This window comes from the organism of the source record quoted next, unplaced genomic scaffold, assembly GCF_019419815.1.
Source record: "Pyrus x bretschneideri cultivar Hongxiangsu unplaced genomic scaffold, Pyrus_bretschneideri_v1 Contig82, whole genome shotgun sequence".
In the NCBI taxonomy this organism is placed as follows: Eukaryota; Viridiplantae; Streptophyta; class Magnoliopsida; order Rosales; family Rosaceae; genus Pyrus; species Pyrus x bretschneideri.
The window spans coordinates 953,565-971,317 of NW_025999823.1; the positions used below are offsets into that span (position 1 = coordinate 953,565).

General features: G+C 40.1%; 4 long non-coding RNA genes and 1 pseudogene across 5 annotated transcripts; 1 reads left to right on the top strand and 4 right to left on the bottom strand.

Annotated features, from left to right (window-relative positions):
- Positions 1-3,569: 3,569 nt before the first annotated feature.
- On the bottom strand, positions 3,570-5,869 carry LOC125473312 (annotated as a pseudogene).
- A 164-nt stretch (positions 5,870-6,033) lies between these two features.
- Positions 6,034-7,335, bottom strand: LOC103935677. 2 transcript variants are annotated; one of them, XR_007255231.1, is made up of 3 exons: positions 7,066-7,335; positions 6,744-6,976; positions 6,034-6,482 (listed from the first exon to the last, which is right to left on the bottom strand). It is a non-coding gene; the product is annotated as an uncharacterized LOC103935677 (long non-coding RNA). The 2 variants fall into 2 exon arrangements; XR_007255230.1 differs by having other exon boundaries at positions 6,034-6,529.
- A 74-nt stretch (positions 7,336-7,409) lies between these two features.
- On the bottom strand, positions 7,410-9,108 carry LOC103942854. The gene is made up of 3 exons (XR_007255221.1): positions 9,001-9,108; positions 8,451-8,524; positions 7,410-7,472 (listed from the first exon to the last, which is right to left on the bottom strand). It is a non-coding gene; the product is annotated as an uncharacterized LOC103942854 (long non-coding RNA).
- Positions 9,109-11,325: 2,217 nt separating this feature from the next.
- LOC125473310 lies at positions 11,326-12,144 on the bottom strand. The gene is made up of 3 exons (XR_007255223.1): positions 11,854-12,144; positions 11,607-11,770; positions 11,326-11,506 (listed from the first exon to the last, which is right to left on the bottom strand). It is a non-coding gene; the product is annotated as an uncharacterized LOC125473310 (long non-coding RNA).
- A 4,438-nt stretch (positions 12,145-16,582) lies between these two features.
- Positions 16,583-17,257, top strand: LOC103961826. The gene is made up of 3 exons (XR_007255225.1): positions 16,583-16,729; positions 16,813-16,976; positions 17,077-17,257. It is a non-coding gene; the product is annotated as an uncharacterized LOC103961826 (long non-coding RNA).
- Positions 17,258-17,753: the final 496 nt, after the last annotated feature.

A 17,753-nucleotide genomic window follows, 5' to 3' on the forward strand; every position in this document is an offset into this window, starting at 1 on the left:
GCAGGCAAATTCAAGATAATATATTGATTGCCCATGAGATCTTCCACTCCATGAAACTTCGGAGAACAAAAAGAAAATTGGAGTTGGGGTATTAAGCTGGATATGAATAAGGCTTACAATCGGTTGGAGTAGGACTTCCTAGAGGAGGTTATGATTAAAATGGGGTTTGATCGGAGATGGGTGAATTTAATCATGAAGTGTGTGGTGACTATTGACTTCTCTACTTTAATTAATGGCAGACCTGGCAGGAAATTTCTACTGTCTCCGGGACTTCGTCAAGGGGATCCTTTCTCACCCTATCTATTTTTGTTTGTAAGTGATGTTCTTTCTTCGCTTATTCAAAGAGCGGTGGATTTGAATTATCTTAGCAGAAATAAAATTAGTTCAAATGGTCCATACATTTCGCATATGTTCTTTGCGGATGATACCTTGATTTTTCTCCAGGCCAATCAACAAAATTGCAGGGATATTGTGCAAATCCTTAAAGCTTATTGTGCTGCCTCGGGTCAGCAGGTTAGTCTCAACAAATCAAGTGTTTATTTTAGTACAAATACCCCAAGGACAGTTATGAAGGAGATGGGTGGGATACTTGGGATGCCCATTGTTGATAACCCTGGTACTTATCTGGGTCTACCAACAATTTGGGGTAGGTCTAAATGTCAAGCTTTGGGATATATTAAAGATCGATTATTGAGAAGAATTCAGGGATGGAAATAGAAATTGTTGTCCCATGCGTGTAATGAAGTGCTGATTAAAGCTATTACTCAAGCTGTTCCAGTTTATCCAATGAATATTTTCAAATTTCCTGCACATTTTTGTAAGGAACTGGATCTCTGATTGAGGGTTTTTGGAGGGGACAAAATAATGAGTATAAGCAGATTCATTGGGTTAGCTGGGATGTCATTGGCTTGCCGAAGCAAGATGGAGGGCTAGGATTTAGAAATTTACAAGAGTTTAATGCTGCTTTGTTGGCAAAACAGTGTTGGAGAATGTTGATAGAGCCTGACTTTTTATGGGTCAGATTTATGAAAGCAAGATACTTTCCCCCATTCTTCTTTTCTCCAGGCTAAAAAAGGGAGTAGGGCCTCGTGGGCTTGGGCAAGTTTATTGGAAAGGAGAGAGATTCTTTTGAGAGGAGCCCAATGACAAGTGATGAATGGTAGAAATGTAAGGCTTTGGGTGGATCGTTGGGTTCCTTCTTTACCGAATGGACATCCTTATACTTCGGAGTTAGAATGTTGCCATCACCACTTGGAGTTAGAGAGGTTATAATTTTGTGTTCTATATATGTGGAACGAGTCGTTCCAGGAGGTGAGATGGAACGAAAATTCATCTAAAACTCGTCCCGTGGAACAGCTCGTTCCACCCGTTTTAGGCGCACCAAACGTGAGACGGAACACCTTGTCCCACTCTGTTCCATCCCGTCCCACGTACCAAACGGTAACTTAAGCACACAGCAGAGAAGAGAGTATATTTTGAGGCACAAACCAAGTCTCCACTCCTATCAATCAAACCCTCAACCTTACAATGTCTTATAACTATGCGATTGATTCAAGCATTTCTTTTCTTTTCTTTTCAGATACAACCAAATTATGAAAACAAATCATTGCGATCCAAATTAGATCAGTTTTAGTTGCCTTAAAGCATTCGAGTATAGATTCTCTTTGATTCCAGTAAAAAGTGTGCATAAACAACTTTCACCACTTTGATCATGTAGATTACTATAGAAATGTAAACGAACAATCAAGCTTTTCTTTTTAATCACTAAAGAACATATTCTCCTTAAAATAAACATATACAGATCTAATCCAATCTATGAACATTATAAATTAGTTTAAATCAACTTTGCCTAATTTACTATTTAGCTACAAAAAATAATAAAACAGAAAATTCATCCGCTGCGAATGAGGTATCTTTCACAGTTCCTCAAATCTCACAGGAAAAGGCTCTGTTTGCATAGTTCATATATGAACGTACAGATCTGTGGAATGAATTCCCTTTATTTCCAAAACACAAACCTAATTTTATCTTAGGGCAACACAACTACTACCCATTGATGCTGCTTCCATTTGTATTTGTCTGTCAGAGAGGAGGGTTTCTACTGAGAAACTTGTTTGAGGGGAAGGAGACTGATCAGGTTTTATTCATTGTTAACATCACGAATTACTGTGTGAAGCTTAATTACCTAACTACTCCTTATATGAGTCCAGTTTAGAGATTCGAACAAAATACATCTTAAACATAAACAGACTTTATATAAGCCGATCAAATTAGTAGTCTTCAATTGAAATCAAGCAAGATGGTATCTTCTCCAATATTCAATCACATATTCAATCCAAACAACATGGCTAATATTCAAGAATATGTGCAATCTTTAAGCACATTTACAAAACAGATTTAGAACATTTTAAAATCCTCTTAGCAGCAGAACATAAACATAAAAATCCCACAGAAAGACAAAGCAGCATACCAGTTCTCTATCTTCTATGCTGTTTTCATGTGGATCTTCCTAACTTGTCCCAAAAAACCGTGCAACTAGTTCATCTGCAAGCATCATCCCACAACCAAAAATTAGACAGAACCAACAAATACATAAGGAACCAAGAAATGGGAAAAAAAATCAACCAACAGAGGAATGAGAAGCAAACACCAGAAAATTTTGAAGAAGCATAATGAGGACAGTGAAACCCAAAAATCTAATGATGGTTCTAACAAAGCCAAAGGAATACAAAACAACAAACAATTATTGTCAAACAGTGCATAACCTATTGAATCAGAGGGAAAAACCGAAAGGCCATACCCTGCCATACACCCCTCTCTCTCTCCTCACCGACCCTACGCACTAACCCATTAACTAATCCCAACAAATGCACACAGCCATGCCTTCTCCTCTCTCTATGTCTATCTCCCTATCCATCTCTCTCTAGAAAATGACAAATCCCCCAAAACCGGACCTAACATACTAAAAAAAATCAGAAAATCCAAGGCAACATTAAAGAATACAATTAAAAAAAAAGAAACTTATCTTTGGATTTGAGACATGCAGCGCAAGATCCGGCACACCCCACTCTCAGTAGGGTTTGTTGATGACCCCTACCCCGTCTCCCTGGAATCCCGACGACCCATATGGTCTTCTCTGACCATATCCAACCTCCCATCTGCATCAACAGAGCCGAGACCCCTACCCTTCCCCCTTGCCCTCCTTCCATCGCCATCTCTCTCTCTCTCTCTCTCTCTCAGACCCTCCCCGAAACCCTAATTGAACGGCACCAAATGATAGCTGCCCGTTGACGCCCTATCTCGCCCAAAACGGAGAGGACAAAATTGCCCTTCTTAATAAACCATCCCCACCATCGGACTGTAATCTTAGATGGGCAAAAATGTAGTTAAATAATTTGGGCCTCATTGAGAGCCGGGCTTCCCAGCCAAAACCAACACATTTGGGCCTGTTTCCTTAAGAAACAGAAGAAACATTTAGTTCACACACATAATATGTGTCCTGCAGTGTAGGCAGCCATTTCAACAGGTAATTAAAAACAGAAAGTGTTGAGGACTACCAAAGGCACACATGAGTGAATGAGGTCGATAAGATAAGCAGCTTGGCTTTTATATACATTCAACTAACATCTTTTATTGTCGTAGTCTCCAATATATACGTAAGGTATGTAAGCTGAACACAGAAAGAGAGGAAACGACACAAACGATGTTTTGAGGGGAATGCCAGAACTGAACAATGAGGGGAAACTTACACAGAAAATGACCAGATTTGCTGCAATAGAAATTAAATTAATTTATGTTAAAGTCCAAGTCGTTCATTATACACATGCAAGGAATTATCAAACAATGATTAGTAGTTTTACAAATTCCTAAAGCGAAGTGTTACCGTGTCACTCCAAAAAGTTCATCATAAACTCCTCGATGTGCAGTTTTGTTCTTATATTTTTATACAAAAACTTAGAAATCTTGGACAACCAAAATGCAAATTGAAAAAAGACCCAGATCATGAAAACATAACAAACTACCTATATCAAAGAATGGAAAAACGTCAAGAAAACACATGAAATCAGATAAAAAACATAATATTGGACAAAACATGACAAGGGTGAGAAAAGGGAACTGACATGTATGAAGAGATTCGTATATGGTAGTGGCCTCGCTTGTCGCAGAGAATAGAACATATCCATGTGTCTGAGTTGTGTGCATAGAAATGTTGTTGGTAGACCGAATGTACCTTGTAATCGCATGTCCAGAACAATTGACACATTTGAACCATAGTCTGCACAAAACGGAAGCACATAGAATACAGGTGATGAGGTCTCAAGAAACAAAATTTGTTAGATAACCAGCTCTGGAATGCCATTAATACGTTATTGCTAAAAAATTAATATATAACTACTCAATCAAACCAACTAATCAATAACCACACACCAACAAATTAAAAATGCAAGCTTTATTAATTTCTCACATGAGATTTTATCAATACATGAAATTAATAATTTACCCGATTAAACCAAGCAAGAAGAACCAACCAATGATCTAGGAAGTGAAGGGAGGATGCTCATATCTACTGAGAAGCAAAGAAGGAATTAACATTGTGACCACGTTAACAAACTGGTCATTACCAAATGCTTCAATCGAAACACAAAATAACCACCAAACATCAGAATTCCAAAAACCTAAAAGACAAAGCAAACAATTACAGAACTTAGCAAAATCAAATTAACAAACAATGTATACAAATTCCTTTTCCTATTCTCTCTACTTCCTCTCGGATTCTCTCTTATCCTGCAGCACATATGCTCATCTCAAACATTAACTCAACCTATTCGTTTATAGTAACTACTATGTGCACACAATATCAAAGAAGAGCTACCAATTTTCTTAAGTATACAACTGTCCTTTAGTAGTTAAAATTTGCTATAAAACCAGTGTAAGTACTCCAATGAACGTTTTATATTCAACAAAAATGATATAGACAGAGCCACAGTTTCACCACTGCTTTTTTTATTTTTTTTATTTTTTATTTTTTTCAATAATCATGAAAGTTGAGGTGCGTAGCGGTGAGCACAAATAGGGTGATACCTTTAGAAATTCCCTCTGTTCTACATATTTCCTGAGAATAGTTTCCCCAGTAGCATTGGTTTCTTCAAGCATGCAAGCAAAGTTACTAACTGAGTCCCCTGCTTGCGCCTCCTTGTCGAAGATTCTCATAACATGAGGCACCATCTCCATTCTACATCACAATAATATAGGCATATATAAAACAAAAGGCATACATGATACTGAAGCAGTAAACAGAATGTTAAAAAGGATTTCTGGTTTAATACGGCTCTTCCAAGCAACTCTGCCCTCTCTCACTTCGTCGCCCTCTTCTGATTCCTCGCATCATACCTATCCAAACTATCTTTCAAAGACTCAGCCTCTTCCGCTATGTGTTCCACTTTTCTGCATAACAAAAAGCAAATCAGGATCCAGTTCAATAATCCCAATCACAATTACAACCACCATATACAAAATTGACAAAATCCTACCTCAACTTTCAAGAATTAATGAACAAAAAACCCCAATGCCCAAAAATAACAAAAACCCAAGTCAAAGATCATAGTAATTAACGAAATTTAAAGAAACCAAGTCAAATTCCAATTACAAAATGCAAAAATGACAAAAAACCACGTCAAGGTTAAAGGGATCAATGCAAGAAAACCAACCTTTTCCAGAGATCGCATTGGGATTTGGCGCCCACAGATCGCCAGAGTCGGTCCATCTCGGCGCAGAGGGATTGGATCTGAGAGATGTATCTTTTGATGGAGGTGGAAAGGTCCTCTCCCCTAAACCCATACCTCCCTCCCTCCCTCATCCTCTCTCTCTCTCTCTCTCTCTCTCTCTCTCTCTCTCTCTCTCTCTCTCTCTCTCTCTCTCTCTCTCTCTCTCTCTCTCTCTCTCATTTGGGTACAGAGCTTATCCCTAATCTTCCCACCAGAAAAGAAGAACATGAAAAAATTAATCGGAGTTCTCTCTCTCTCTCTCTCTCTCTCTCTCTCTCTCAAGTTTGGGTACGGAGCTTATCCCTAATCTTCCCACCAGAAAAGAAGAACATGAAAAAAATTAATCGGAGTTTTCAAAAAATACAATACCTAATTACCTGCTATTGGACACAAATTATAAATATACAGGGAGTTTTATAGAAAATTACAAAATAGTTCAATTGCAAGCAATTTAATCGAAATTTGCAGAGGAAAAAAAACACTCAAAATCTTAGTAAAATTAAGATCAAAATTTACTAAACACTTCTCATGATTTCATCCAAAACCATCCAACCAACTGTTCTCAAGTAATCATTTGAATGTCTCCATAATTTTTCTCAGCAACCAATCATAAGGTAATTTTGTGAAGAAAGACTGTAAATTTGGCTAACCTTCCACATGAGGCTCTCCATGGCTGAACTCTCCCACAACCAATTGCTTATCTAATACAATGAAAGTCTGCTCGGCAAAAACCATTTTCAAATCTTCAATCATTCACCAAACCACTAATACAATCACACAAAAAACCCTCAATCATTTGTCAAAACTAAATTGAACCCTTTTTTATAATTTTCCTGATAGATCAAACCTTCAATATCAGATTCCACAATTACCACTTTTTTGTCAAACCCAGAAAACCCAGTTCAGTTTTTGTTATGAAACAGCAAAGGAATCTAGCAAAACCCACACAAACACATGTAAGAGAGAGAAAGAGAGTACTATTGGGGTCTTGGGTCCAGGTAAGCTGCATCTGGTATTCCTGGTCGAGGCTGAGGGGCTCGGAGCCGGTGGCTTGGAGGAGAGCTGGGTCTTTCATCCACTCGTGGTATTTTGGAACGTGTTCGTTCATTTACGGCACCAGAATCACTCTCCCTCCCTCCAACCTCACTTTCTCTTTCTCTCATCGCTGGTTCCCTTGCTCTCTCTCTCTCTCCCACAGTCGCACGCACAAACTGACAGTCATAATTAAATTACTGAAATAAAAACCCAAATTCCAGAAATGAAGAAAAATGGAACCCCAATATGGAAATTGAAGCTTTACCTGTAGATCGGCAACAGCACATGGAATCCAACAGTGAAAGAGACAGAGCTGAAGATGGGTTACACAACGACATGCACCTCACCATTGATTTGAGTTCTGGTATGGAATGCGACAGAGAGAAGGCGAGGTGCACGACACAGAGAAGGCGAGGAGGGCTTGAGAAGGAAACGGAAAAGGCCTGCTTTACCATTGTTATTCCCTTCCCGCGATCATCAACGTGTGTGCGGATTAGGGGGAGAGAGAGCCTGTGGCAAATTTGTAAATAAGTTGAAATTCACCCCAAAACACTGTTCATTTCTACAGTGCCAATTCCAAACCTTTAGACTAAAGTAACTAGAGAATAAGCCCGCGCGTTGCGGTGGGAACCACTGTTTCAGGCGTAACTGCATGAATAAGACACATTTAACCTGAATAAATTCAACACAATCATGAATGAACAGAGGGACACATGAATGAATGAGGTTGATAAGATAAGTAGTTTGACTTTTATATACATTCAACTAAGTTGACATGTAACGACATTGCACAATTAGTAGGAAGAAACTGAATGTTCTTGATCACAAAGACATGGTTGCCAAAAAAGTTCTGTTTCCATAAGAAACAGAAGCAAAATGTAATCGGCACATATTTTGCCAGGCACCTATTTCATTCAGCAGTTAATAAAAAAACATAGAAAGTGTTCAGTACTTGTTCAAGTAGCTAATTTTCCAACAAAATTTGATCATTAATCAACCAGATAGTTAGTCTCAATGATCTCCCAATACCAAGGACGTCATACAGAAATTCAAGTATACCTCATTAACTCTCAACTCCTCAACTCCATCACTCTTCCCCCCATTGTTTCTAATTCACCCCTCCTTCGAACCCTTCGACTACAAATTTATATATAGCAAATTGAACTGTTCATTTCAAATCATATATACATAGGCAGAAAAGCAAAAACTAAAAACTAAACTCTCGCCACATAAATTAATTGGTAACCAAACAAAGAAAATTTCTTGGAGACCAGAACAAATCCAATTGAACTTTCATGCTGACTGATTGTAATTGAAAAAAAAAAACATATATTTAAGTGCCCAAAATTTGAGCTTTACGTCATGTTATGTTCTTCTAACACAAACAATTTCTTGGCTGTTAGGTAATTTATGTGGTGTTCAATCAATAGTTGTACTTATATACCAAAAACGTAAAATAGTCGAACACAAATGAAAGAAATTAATTAAAAATCTAAGTTAGAGTTGTTAAAGTTCAGTTTCATATGTATACTTCAAACTTCCACACATATATTCATATACTTCACCAGTTGTCAGACACTGCTAATTGCCAGGATAGCAAGATAATGAATTTCGTGAACGAAAAAAAAATGATATGCAACTTCAACTTACCATGCCAAAGAAGCTCCATAAGAGTAGTAGCATCCTCCTGATTGCATGCATCAAAAGCATTGCAACCGTAGATCCTGGAAATTATAAAAATTCATTTAGTCAAAAGACAATGTAATAGTTGCGGGAAGGTGACTATGCAACCAATAATCTAAGATTTACCTCACAAATTTGCGATTCCATCATAATTTCACACAAAAAAAAGATCAAATTTTGATTCAAACATCAAACAAAACAATCCCATCTGTTACAGATCAGACCAACCAAATAAAGAATCTATCAATATGATTTTCAACCTAACTATAAAAAGGAGCTTCATAACAGCACAATCAATATCATTTCAACCCAACTGAAAGGAAACTAATTGTATGCCATAAATTCCATGGGTTATTTGATTTTGAAGATTAAAAAGAATTGAAGAATACTGAAAATTACTAAACCCCATCACAACATATCATCAGTGAAGAATTAATTATTATAAACTCAAGCTTTGATAGTTAAATGTTAAAGGATCAGTAATGATACTATTGACCGTTTTTAAATTTTATAATACCTCATCTATAAACTGCGACGCCTTGTGCTTAAACGGCTTCAGTTCTGTAAACCGGACTTCTTGAAGAATTTAGCGGATCTGCAATAACATTAAATGAATGCTTTAAAACCTTTGTCTATTATCTGCCAAACCACTCATTGAGCCCCCCCCAAAAAAAAAATGGCGATATTAATATAGAAGATAAGGATAAAAAAGATTTAGTGAGTAATAACACGCCAATTACATGTCCAAACACCACCTTGTGCGAAAGCAAGTAAAAGTGACACTATAATATAAGTTTCATTGTGAAGAGAACTTGTATAAAGAAAGGTAATCACTTCAAAACTTATTTCCATTGATAAACATCAACATTAATTTTGCATGAGACATATTTCCAGTCTATTTAAAATGACACCAAGAGATTTACTCCGTACGATTTACAGCCAAACAAATAGCATAAGATAAAGAAAACATCTGTGTTTCTCATTCTGACTTGGCCAAATGGCCTAAACTATGAGAAATTATCAAATTTGGTTCTAATTATTATTGTTAGGGCATGAGTTTTGCTGGATGGAGCCCATTTCATCCAAGTTCTAATTATAATTGTTGTAATACACAGAGTTCAGTGCAGAGGAGTTCGATATATAACAATTAAAATTCACAAAAAATTTGGTTTCCATGTAAAGAGTTCACATTTGTAGAAGCAAAGCCTCAAAAATAACTAACCTCACCGACAACATTATATTGTTATCCTGAGGCGTCCCACTAATCCTTGCAGGCGGGTCCTGTTGCAGCCTCTCAAAGTCTCCCATCAGCCTCTTTCTTGTAGGAATTGACATCACTAATTTGTTACCACCTATATATCATCAAACCAATTTAATAAACCCTATTTTAAGATTAACTATGCGTTGAGCGCAAAACAATTTCATCCCTTTTTCTTTTTTTTCCCAACACCAATCAAAATATCAAAAACCACTTAAAATATACCAATGATAAGTCAACAATCAAAATCCTCACATAATAATTTTTAATTGATGGATAACCCAAAAGATAGATACGCAAACATATAATTGACACACCCCAACCGAGATCAGGGCATGCTGGCCGTCACATGGAAGTGACGTAGCCATGTGCACAGTGCGGAAGCTAGAAACAGTAATATAAAACTACGAATAATTTAAAACTAGCATACAAAATGTGACAATACGAGTGCTAGCGTAAGTGAGACACTGAATTCAGAGCTTAAAGCCTACAGCAGTCCAAAATAAACGATACAACAATAGTGCACCCGAAGGTGACCCTACATAGGTGAGTGTCTGTCAGAAATGCCGGGACGTCCTCTGGGAAAACCACCGAACCCGCTAAGCTACTAGAACCTAGAGGGGCGCAAAACAAAAGCGTGAGTGGGCAAAAACAAATTCTTTGAAAGCCATTTCATAAAATACATTTTAACCCCTCGCCGTAAAACCCGTATACTTCCCAGAAAATAAACATATATACGTTGGTATAAATATGCCAAATATGCTCAAAGGTATGCCATCGTGCTCAAAACCTCATAATAATATGCAAGTGCTCAAGTATAAACCGTGTCAATAACTTATCACTGGCAGCCGGAGTCACCTAAAGTGACCTGTACGGCTGAATCTAGAGCTCAAATCCCAATCTCAACAACTAAACCTGCCCACGAGTCGGAACCACCTATAGTGGTCTGTACGACAAGCCTGGGTGCAATACATATAAACGCTCTAGTGCTACGATCACGTGAGGGCTGTGCGAATAATCAAGGGTCACCTACGAGTCGGAACCACCTATATTGGTCTGTACGACAGGACTGTGCACCTAACTTGGATTCAAGCTGAGCGTGTGGTGCAAGAGGTGAACAACACGTGAAGGACTGTGCCCTACTCTGGGCGGGAGCACTAACACCGGGGGTGCAGGTTATGAGCTCTCTAAGCATCTCTAACCACTATTTAATGCAATCGTTAAATAACGCTTACCTGGCACTTACCTATGCCTCCACAACACCAACATATATAGATATGACATATGCATAATTGAATATATAATTAAACGTACATGCCACTAATCATGCATAACCACCAATTATATAAAGGAATGGCATATAACGAAGCATTTATACTAATTTCTGGGAATTAATCTGTATATAGGTATATACGGAAAACAAAAGCCCACTCATTGGTATGTGGAAGGGTCGTAGCCCCCCTGCCTCGAGTGTGCACGCTCGTCCTCGGGATACGTGTCACCTATATGCGAAATAACTATAAAAACGTTAACTTTAAAGCACATAACCTTCCGTTCAAAATAACTTCTCATACATTACTCAATTTGGGTGTGTGAATATACCACGGTGATCTACACGACGTCACGAACACGTGACAATTTTTAGAACTCAATTTGGGGCTCTCACGCGCCCTCACGCGCACTGTAGACGCGCTGCCCACGCGCGCGTCTTCTTCCTCGCGTCGCCGGACTGGTTTCGCCGGAGGTGGGTGTTTTGCCGGAATTTCTGGGTAAACTTCAAAGTGTCATAACTTCTTCATTTCTTAACCATTTTCGACGTACTTTATATCAAAATGAAGGTATTGACGAGACGAACACATGCATACCTACCTCGACCCCTAACTCGCCGTGGATTCGCCGGAAAAAGCCTCGAAAGCTCCGGCCAAACTTTGAACTTGTCGTTCTCCGTGTTTTTTCGTCCAAAAACTTCCAACGAATTACTCCAAGCCTCCTAAGGACCTCAAGAAGCTTCCTATAAGCTTGAAAAGTCCTAAAAATCAACCAATAAAAAGTTGATGAATAGTACCTAAACCGAAGTTCGTATTTTCGCCATGAAAACGTTATAGTTCTTACCTGAAATTGGTATGGTTGGACTCGTATCGTCGAAAAGAAGAAGATGGTGATTTTATTTTCGTCGATCCGTGAAGTTTTGAAGAATTGGTGTTGTTGCCGTGTGTTTGAGAGTGAGGGAGAGAGAGAGAGCTTGACGGGGAGAGAGGAAGAATGAAAAAACAGGTTTGAGGAAATCACGGAAAGGAAAAGGAAAAGGAGAAGAAACGTGCAACCCGTGTATGCACAGTGCCCTGTCTTTAATCATTCGACACAATCAAACAAACCGTCCAACTTTAATAAAGATTTAGGTTAATTAAACACACTTTACACATATGAAAATGTTAATTCGGGACGGGCTGTCACAACCTACCCACCTTAATAGAATTTCGTCCCGAAATTCAAAACAACCAAATAGCAACCCCTAGTAGCTAAAGAATAATCTAGGATACAAATCCCTCATCCGATCTTCTGTCTCCCACGTCGCTTCCTCGACTGAATGATTCCTCCACAAAACTTTCACTAAATTCACCGTTTTGTTCCTCAGAACCTTCTCTTTCCAATCGATGATCGTCACCGGTTCCTCGTCATACGTCAAATCTGGATTAATTTTTAACGGTTGAGGAGGTATCACGTGAGATGGATCAGCAACATAATGATAGGAGCATTTTTTATGCGACTTAATTGGCTTGTTCTCATGCATTTATGTTGTTTTTCCTTAGTTAGTTTAGTGTTTAAAGTCATTTTCGTGCAATTTCAGGTTTTAGTGTCAAAGTATGCAAAAAGAAGCAATTTGGAGCATTCTAGAGCATTTTTGGGCCAAGATTGGATAGTGCAAGCATGGAGGCATGAGGATGGACGAATTTGAAGGCTTGAATTCAATTAGGGAGCTGCAAGGGGGCCTAAAAATCTTATTTCTAGAAGGCTTTATCTATTCACACATGGTGCCTAATTTCTAGCTTGTCACTAGCCGTCCTACCTTGTCTCCTAGCCGTCCTAGCTTGTCTCCTAGCCGTCCTAGCTTGTCACTAGCCGTCCTACCTTGTCTCCTAGCCGTCCTAGCTTGTCACTAGCCGTCCTACCTTGTCTCCTAGCCGTCCTACCTTGTCACTAGCCGTCCTACCTTGTCTCCTAGCCGTCACTAGTCGTCCTAGCTTGTCTCCTAGCCGTCCTAGCTTGTCACTAGCCGTCCTACCTTGTCTCCTAGCCGTCCTAGCTTGTCTCCTAGCCATCCTAGCTTGTCACAAGCTCATATCTGATTACCCTAGGGTTTTAAGTGCTTATATATACTCATATTAACCCCTAGATCAGATCACCACCTCTCATACACATTCATTCACGCCAGAAATTCATTCCCTCTCTCTAACACAGCCATACTTCACCATTCTTCATATTTTCTGCCCAAAAACACTCCTTGCCTTCCCCTACATCCATCCCTACCCTAAACACATCATTCTACATCATCCATAACCCCCAAAACTCACCAAAACCCCTTGTGCCGCAGCAACTAGAGGAGAAGAGGCTTAAACGTTCATACAATTCAAGATTGAGTTGTTGGAATTTTTAGGTGTACTTCGATTCTTGTTTTCAATGTTTACTTTGTTATTATCTTCTAAGTTTGCTGTAATCATGAGTGGCTAAACCCCTAATTAGTTAGGGGAAAGTTTGAAGCCATGAACATGTTTGAAATATGAATTGATTTCTTCCAATTGTGATTTGTTAAGTTGTGATCGCAATTCAATTATCTGTTTTATTCATAACTTGTTCTTGTATGTTGATTAAGGATGCATACTTAGTTTTCATGCATGAACTTGATGCTAGTTTATAAACGAGTTTCACCTAATCGTCACAAGTTTATAAACATGAGTAGTGAAGGTTGCTAGTCACAACCGCGTTAATTGAATTCTTGGCAAGAGTATCATGCATTCATAGTTACAATTGCCTCGTCAACACTTATAATTTTCATAGAGCATAATGATCTCTCACTGTATCTCTTCTATGCATTCATGTTGAGGACCGTTGGAGAATACTTTGAATTGTCGCATGCATCATCCAATTCATTGACATAAGGAAAATTTGAAGGTTAATTAGTGCATCACGGTTAACTTGGGGTGTTGAGCATCATAGTTAGTGAAAATCAATTGGAGAATCGATTCATATACAAATGTGTCTTGTGTGGAGAATGGACCTCTAACTAATCCATCCATCATCTTGTTTCTCAAATTCGTTTTACAATTCTGCCTAGTTTATTAACTTGTTTTGTTATTTCAATTTTCGTCAAATCAAAACCCCCCCTTTACTTTCTTGTTCTATAGTGTTTAGAATCTGTTTAATTTGTGTTTTAAAGTGTTTTGAATCCACCTATAATCTTAAATTCGTCCAAATTTGTGTTTAAGGTCAGAAACTGCCTAGTTAGTGTTTTTAGGCAGTTTTGAGTCTTTTGAACTTGTTTTGAGTCCTTTGAGTCTTTGTATTGTCCAAATTAGTTAGAAAGTGTTTTGATTTGTGTTTCTAAGTATTTTGATTCAAGTTTTCATCCAATTTCGTCCAAATTAGTGTAGGTGCTCAAAACTGCCCAGAAAGTGGTTTTTAGGCAGTTTTGAGTCTTCTAGTTGCTGTTTTGGGTTTTAGGTTTGTTTAAGTGTTTTAACTTTTAGTTTTGCATTCTTTGAGTCAAGTTTAGTGTTTTAAACTTTGTTTTTGAGTTTTTAAGTCAGTTTCCAAGTGTTTAGCAATCCCTCCTAATCCCCAGTTAAGAACGATCCCTACTTATACTTATACTACAATTGTCAAAAAGAGGGTTAATTTGTGTGCGTATATAATTCTCGCATCACATAATGTCGGAGCATAGACACGTGAAAAACGTTATGCACCCTGGCTAACTCCAGAGGCAACTCCAACCCGTAGGCTACCTCACCAACTCGCTCTGTGACCATGTATGGTCCGATGTACTTGGGACTCAACTTGCCTTTCTTCCCAAATCTCACTACACCTCTCCACGGCGAAAGCTTCAGAAATACCCAATCTCCAACCTCGTATGTTTTGTCCGTAGCATGCCGATCCGCTAAACTCTTCTGCCTGTCCTGGGCTGTTGTCACATCCCGGCCCGGGCCGGCCCCCACCACAACCCGGGCCCGATCCACTACCGTAGCACGATATTGTCCGCTTTGGGTCCCGACCACGCCCTCACGGTTTTGTTTCTGGGAACTCACACGAGAACTTCCCGATAGGTCACCCATCCTGGGAATGCTCTCGCGCGCTACTCGCTTAACTTCGGAGTTCCTACGAAACCCGAAGCCAATGAGCTCCCAAAAGGCCTCGTGCTAGGTAGGGATGGGAATATACATTTAAGGATCACTTCCCTGGGCGATGTGGGATGTCACAATAACTGACACACCCCAATCGAGATCAGGGCATGCTGGCCGTCACGCTAGGTAAGGATGCGAATATACATTTAAGGATCACTTCCCTGGGCGATGTGGGATGTTACAATCCACCCCCCTTAGGGGCCCGACGTCCTCGTCGGCACACACGCGACCAGGGTTAGGCTCTGATACCAAATTGTCACATCCCGGCCCGGATGGGACCACTTCCCGGGCCCGCTTCCACTACCGTAGCACGATATTGTCCGTTTTGGGCTTACCGTTCCCTCACGGTTTTGTTTTTGGGAACTCACGAGCAACTTCCCAGAAGGTCACCCATCCAGAGAGTGCTCTACCCCTCTTCTCGCTTAACTTCGGAGTTCCTACGGAACCCGAAGCCAGTGAGCTCCCAAAAGACCTCGTGCTAGGTAGGGATGGGAATATACATTTAAGGATCAGTCCCCTGGGCGATGTGGGATGTTACAATCCACCCCCCTTAGGGGTCCGACGTCCTCGTCGGCACATTTCTGGCCAGGGATAGGCTCTGATACCAATGTCACATCCCGGCCCGGGGCGGATCACTTCCCGGGCCCGCTCCACTACCGTAGCACGATATTGTCCGCTTTGGGCTTACCATTCCCTCACGGTTTTGTTTCTGGGAACTCACACGAGAACTTCCCGATGGGTCACCCATCCTGGGAATGCTCTCGTGCGCTACTTGCTTAATTTTGGAGTTCCTACGGATCCCGAAGCCAGTGAGCTCCCCAAAGACCTCGTGCTAGGTAGGGATGGGAATATACATTTAAGGATCAGTCCCTTGGGCGATGTGGGATGTTACAATCCACCCCCCTTAGGGGTCCGACGTCCTCGTCGGCACATTTCTGGCCAGGGATAGGCTTTGATACCAATGTCACATCCCGGCCCGGGGCGGATCACTTCCCGGGCCCGCTCCACTACCGTAGCACGATATTGTCCACTTTGGGCTTACCATTCCCTCACGGTTTTGTTTCTGGGAACTCACACGAGAACTTCCCGATGGGTCACCCATCCTGGGAATGCTCTCGTGCGCTACTTGCTTAACTTTGGAGTTCCTACGGAACCCGAAGCCAGTGAGCTCCCCAAAGGCCTCGTGCTAGGTAGGGATGGGAATATACATTTAAGGATCAGTCCCCTGGGCGATGTGGGATGTTACAGTTGTGACAGCCCGTCCCGAATTAACATTTTCATATGTGTAAAGTGTGTTTAATTAACCTAAATCTTTATTAAAGTTGGACGGTTTGTTTGATTGTGTCGAATGATTAAAGACAGGGCACTGTGCATACACGGGTTGCACGTTTCTTCTCATTTTCCTTTTCCTTTCCGTGATTTCCTCAAACCTGTTTTTTCATTCTTCCTCTCTCCCCGTCAAGCTCTCTCTCTCTCCCTCACTCTCAAACACACGGCAACAACACCAATTCTTCAAAACTTCACGGATCGACGAAAATAAAATCACCATCTTCTTCGTTTCGACGATACGAGTCCAACCATACCAATTTCAGGTAAGAACTATAACGTTTTCATGTCGAAAATACGAACTTCGGTTTAGGTACTATTCATCAACTTTTTATTGGTTGATTTTTAGGACTTTTCAAGCTTATAGGAAGCTTCTTGAGGTCCTTAGGAGGCTTGGAGTAATTCGTTGGAAGTTTTTGGACGAAAAAACATGGAGAACGACAAGTTCAAAGTTTGGCCGGAGCTTTCGAGGCTTTTTCCGGCGAATCCACGGCGAGTTAGGGGTCGAGGCAGGTATGGATGTGTTCGTCTCGTCAATACCTTCATTTTGATATAAAGTACGTCGAAAATGGTTAAGAAATGAAGAAGTTATGACACTTTGAAGTTTACCCAGAAATTCCGGCAAAACACCCACCTCCGGCGAAACCAGTCCGGCGACGCGAGGAAGAAGACGCGCGCATGGGCAGCGCGTCTACAGTGCGCGTGAGGGCGCGTGAGAGCCCCAAATTGAGTTCTAAAAATTGTCACGTGTTCGTGACGTCGTGTAGATCACCGTGGTATATTCACACACCCAAATTGAGTAATGTATGAGAAGTTATTTTGAACGGAAGGTTATGTGCTTTAAAGTTAACATTTTTATAGTTATTTCGCATATAGGTGACACGTATCCCGAGGACGAGCGTGCACACTCGAGGCAGGGGGGCTACGACCCTTCCACATACCAGTGAGTGGGCTTTTGTTTTCCGTATATACCTATATACAGATTAATTCCCAAAAATTAGTATAAATGCTTCGTTATATGCCATTCCTTTATATAATTGGTGGTTATGCATGATTAGTGGCATGTACGTTTAATTATATATTCAATTATGCATATGTCATATCTATATATGTTCGTGCCAGATGTTGTGGATTTGAAGAAGGAAATTCTTGATGAAGCACATATCTCGGCTTACGCCATGCATCCAGGAGCTACTAAAATGTATCATACCATTCGACCATTTTATTATTGGTCGGGTATGAAAAGGGAGATAGCCGAGTATGTGAGTAGGTGTGCCATTTGTCAGCAGG